Source organism: Staurois parvus, unplaced genomic scaffold (genome assembly GCF_062004578.1).
Source record: "Staurois parvus isolate SC_StPar_1 unplaced genomic scaffold, SC_StPar_1.0 ptg001805l, whole genome shotgun sequence".
NCBI lineage: Eukaryota > Metazoa > Chordata > Amphibia > Anura > Ranidae > Staurois > Staurois parvus.
In genome coordinates, this window is record NW_028319601.1 from 1,988,164 (window position 1) to 1,993,122 (window position 4,959).

The following is a 4,959-nucleotide window of genomic DNA, read 5'->3' on the forward strand; positions in this document are numbered from 1 at the left end:
GCCAAAATCCTTTTTGGGAAAATGTGCTGTGGACAGATGAAGCAATAGTACAGCTTTTTGGAGAAGCCCATCATTCTACTCTATTCAGAAAAATCAATGTTAAGGCCTTTAAAGAAAAGCATACAGTCGAACATGACGGTTCACGGATGTTTGTGGTTGCTTTGCTGCTTCAGGCACTGGATGTCTTGACCGTGTGCATGGCATTATGAATCCTAAAGACTACCAAAGAATTCAGGGGTGCAATGTCAGAAAGTTGGGCCTCTATCAGAGGTCATGGGTCTTGCAGCACAACAATGACCCAAAGCACATGTAAAGAAACACCCAGAAATTGTTTAAGACAAAGCACTGGAGAGTACTGAACTGGCCAGCAATGAGTGCAGATCTCAATCCCATAGAGCACCTGTGGAGAGATCTCAAAACAGCAGTTGGGAAATGGAACCCTTCTAAACTGAGGGACCTGGAGAAGTTGGCAAAAGAAGAGTGATCCAACGTTCCAGTAGAGAGGTGTAAAAAACTCATGGAAACAATAATTGATGGTTACAGGAAGCGATTGATTTCAAAGGGGTGTTCTACCAAATATTAAATTAAGGGTGCCAATCATTTTGTCCAGTCCATTTCTGGGGTTTTGCATGGAATGTCCGATTTGGCTTTGTATTGGTAAGACACAAAAAAGTCGGAGAAACAAAAACAAAAGAAAAACATTTGAATGCCTAAACATTTGTAATTGCAACAATTATCTGGGTGAAGTGGTGCATAACTGACAGAAATGCTGGGGTGCCAATATTTTATTCAGGTTTGCTGGATACCTGAACCATAGTATTTGGGGATTACCTTCTGTATATGCAGAACCAAACAATATCCAGCAATGTCCTTATGGTATTATTATAGAGGATCTACATCGCACCAACAGTTTGCGCAGCACTGTGATTACTCAAGAGATGTGTATGTGCTGTGTCTGGCCATTTACAAGATGATGTTTTATGGATTAGAAGGTTTTCTGAATATGCAAGAAACAGTCTACATTGAAATCATAAGTGAGTAACTGGTTTTACACAATTTGTAAGATTTTTTTGAAATCCTTTTTTATAGGCAGAGCTTTGTACAGTAGCAGACCTTTTTCAGATTCTTGTTGAATCTCTAGAAAATGACTATCCAAAAAAAGTTTCACATTTTATCTGTTAGAGATCATGTTAGTAGGCTGAATGCTGTGATGATGATCTTGTTCATTGAGTATTCAGAGCATTTGTTGAATTTTCAGCCAGTCTGTGTTCTCTTTACTGTATGTGTGCGTGCCTAAAATGTAAGGATAGCTGTACTTTTAGGACACATCAGCTTCATTGTGTGTAAAAGACAAAGAGAGGGCGCACAGGCCTAGTGCATTACCTTAAAAATAGGATTTATTAATGCAAAGTAAAATACTCATAAAATGATGTAAAATCAGATAAATACATTGGAAGCATGTCACAAGGGATGCAGAGTGGTACAGGAACCCCTGTGGGTGGTCTGGTCGGAGACTGGGAGCCTCTGGATAGCTGGTGGCTGACGGGTTTCGAAGAAGCGCCTCTTCTTCAGAGCCAGTGTGTGTCTCCTAGTACACAATATGTATGTTTAAGATATTTTAAGTACACAAATTGTATGTTTAGCCCAAACCTTTTCTTTGTCTTAGCTAGAATAGCTAAGGGCTAAAACCCCAATCAGGTTTCTTTGGGTATGTCCTGCTTGGGAGATTTCCTGTCACTTTCTTTGAGGCAACATGAAGTTAACAAATCTCCTAAAAGTAAGGGGAGTTCCCATCTCAGACACTGGAAGAATTCCTCTCCTCGTTTATGACAACTCTAAAATTTAGGATTTCTACATATACTAAAAATGGACACTTTACTGGACCTTTTATACATGTTTTAGACTATCCCTATTTGTGCCCTAGCTGCATTTTTTTTTTTTTTTTTTATTGTACCCTGCACTCGATGCAATTTATTTGCTATAGGCGTTTCTCTAGATCTGTGGTCTCTAAACTGCGGCTCAGGGGCCTGATGTGTACCTTTTTGCTTGCCTTTATGAGGCCCTTGGGGCACTATTCCACCTACTGATACAAGGCACTATTCCTTCTAATGACACCAACAATGGGGTATGATTACTATTACTGATATCAACAATAGGGCACTATTCCTACAACTGACACCAATGGCATGGAACTATTCTTCCCACTGACACCAATGATGGGGCACTATTCCTTTCCCTGATACTAGCAATGGGCACTATGTACAATTCCTTTCCTTGATCCCAATGATGGGGCACTATTTTTTTCCCCTACTACCAACAATGGATTACTATTTTTCCCACTAATACCAATGACGAGGCGTTGTTTATTTCCATTGATGTCAGGGCATTTTCTACACCCACTGGCCACAGTCCAGCCCCCTCAAATTCTGAAGGACAGTAAACCGGCCCTTTGTTCAGAAAGTTTGGAGACCTAGATTGCGATATGGACTCCTCTTTCACCCACATCTGTCAGAAGGGGTTGGCCTTCCTTATTTTGAATTATGTCAGACTTCTGCATTGGTGTCACAGATCCTTGAATAGTTCCCATACCCGTTTTCTAAAGCTTCCATGATGATAGAGCAGGACTTATCCCCAGTGGTTCTCTCAGCATTGGGCACTCTTATCGGTCTCTACCGACTCTTTCCTGCCTAACAACCGCTACACGTCATAAATGGTATCGATCAGGTAGTCTGCTGTTGCTTTCTACGGACCCAAGTCCACTTACTCCCTTGTTTGACAACCCAAAACTTAACAGTGCTTTGTATGCACATGTGCTTCTAATGATAGATGTACATGGCCTATGGCATGCTCTTTCTTTTATTTGGTTTCTGGCATTTTTGTCACCAGTAACACGATGGGTAACAAAAGAGATAGGTGCAACCTGTAATCAAAATGATGGTGGCACTATAACTGTGGAGAAAATGCAAGGAAACATCAATGCATAAATAACATTACGTATAACAATACCATGTAAAACTGGACCCAATTAGAATATAAAAGAGGTGTAGGGTATTCTATCAAACAGTCAATAGCATGCCTTGAACCAGCAGGATGGGCAGAATCCTGTTCACTTATGGTTGCCTTTCACTGGACAGAAGCTTAGTCCAGAGAGGTACATGTAAGAAAAGAGAAGGGAAAGTCACCTCTTATGTGCAATAAACAAAGTTTCCAGTTCACAGTTAAAGACAGCTACAGGAGAGTAGAAAGAAAAAGGCACATCAATCTTTCATCAATGGGAGTCTGCCACGCTGAACAGCATAGTGTGCAGTAATAGATGATCAGTCATCTGTCAGTGTAAGGTGTTTTGGCCGGCAAGATGGAGAGGGCCTGGCACCAAGGCTTGGAACGCACATTGGAGCACAACGTGTGCGCGATGACGTCACCGGGCGTCGTTGCAATGTATTTCCTGAGCATGTGTTGTGACATAACCTTCTGAGCACACTCCTTTGTCAAGCTGACAGGATACAGTGGGTTGTGCCTTTGTGTGCTGAGGTGGACTATACTATTCACCATGGCAGACTCCCATTGATGGAATATTGATGTGCCTTTTTCTCTCTACCCACTTGTAAATTGCTGTCTTTTATGTGCAATAAACAAAGTTTTGCTTCTTTTCTCTTCCAAGTAACGCCACACACCCATACCATGCCCAACTTTACTATAGTTTGGTCCTGGGGCATGAAATCTGCGCAAGGAATGGCATACGGCCTTCGCGTTCACTCCCAGATTTACTGTATCGTGCTATGCACAGGAAAAAATTACAAACTTCCCTCTAGATCAGTGGTCTCCAAACTGTGGCCCTTTGCTAGCTTTTATCTGGCCCTTGGGGGACTATTCCTCCCACTGCTATCAACAGTGGGACATAATGGAGACCCCTGCTCTAGATGGTACGGGCTCAAGTTTCTCAAAACCATATTTTTCCCACAACTCCTGTCATGTAATAAAGATAGAGGGGCGTGCAGTGGTACCTTGGTTTACGAATTTAATGCGTTCTCCGGGGCGTTTCATATTGCAAAAAATTCATAAACCGAAACGCGGTTTCCCATAGGAATGCATTGAAAACCAATTAATCCGTGCCGGAGGACAGAAAAAGGTAAAAAAAAGTATTTTATCTGTTCAAAACTCTTTATAAAAAGCACTTTAAAGGCATAAATACTGTACAGGGACATGTTAAAAAATTTCCAGAATGGCTCCAAAACTCGAAGCAAAAACCGTTCCAACACCTCCATAGACTCCAGCATGCATGGGGTGACACTATAAAGCTCCCAGGTGCAATGCAACCTTGTTTCGTATTGTGAAAAAATTTTTTTAAACCAAGGCATTATTTTCAATGGATTTTCATTTGTAAACCAAAAATTACGTTAACTGAGCCGTTCGCAAACTGATGTACCACTGTATTTGCAAATATGGTGGGTGTGTGACATGATTTCTCCTTTTTGGGTAAGATTTTGAAGATACAGCGAAGGAAATAAGTATTTGATCCCCTGCTGATTTTGAATGTTTGCCCACTCACAAAGAAATGATCAGTCTAAAAATCAAATGGTAGGTGTATTGTAACACTGAGAGAAAGAATAGCAACAAAAATTCAAAAGAAATGCATGTCAAACAAATAATGCATTGATTTGCATGTTCATGAGGGAAATAAGTATTTGATCCCCTATCATTCAGCAGGATTTCTGGCTACCAGGTGTCTTTCAAACAGGTAACAAGCTGAGATTAGAAGCAGTCTCTTACAGGGAATGCTGCTAATCTCATTACCTATATAAAAAGACAGCTGTCCACAGGAGCAATCAAACAAATCAGATTCCAAACTCTCCACCATGGCAAAGACCAAAGAGCTGTCCAATGATGTCAGGGACAAGATTGTAGACCTACAGAAGGCTGGACTGGGCTACCAAACTATCGCCAAGCAGCTTGGTGAGA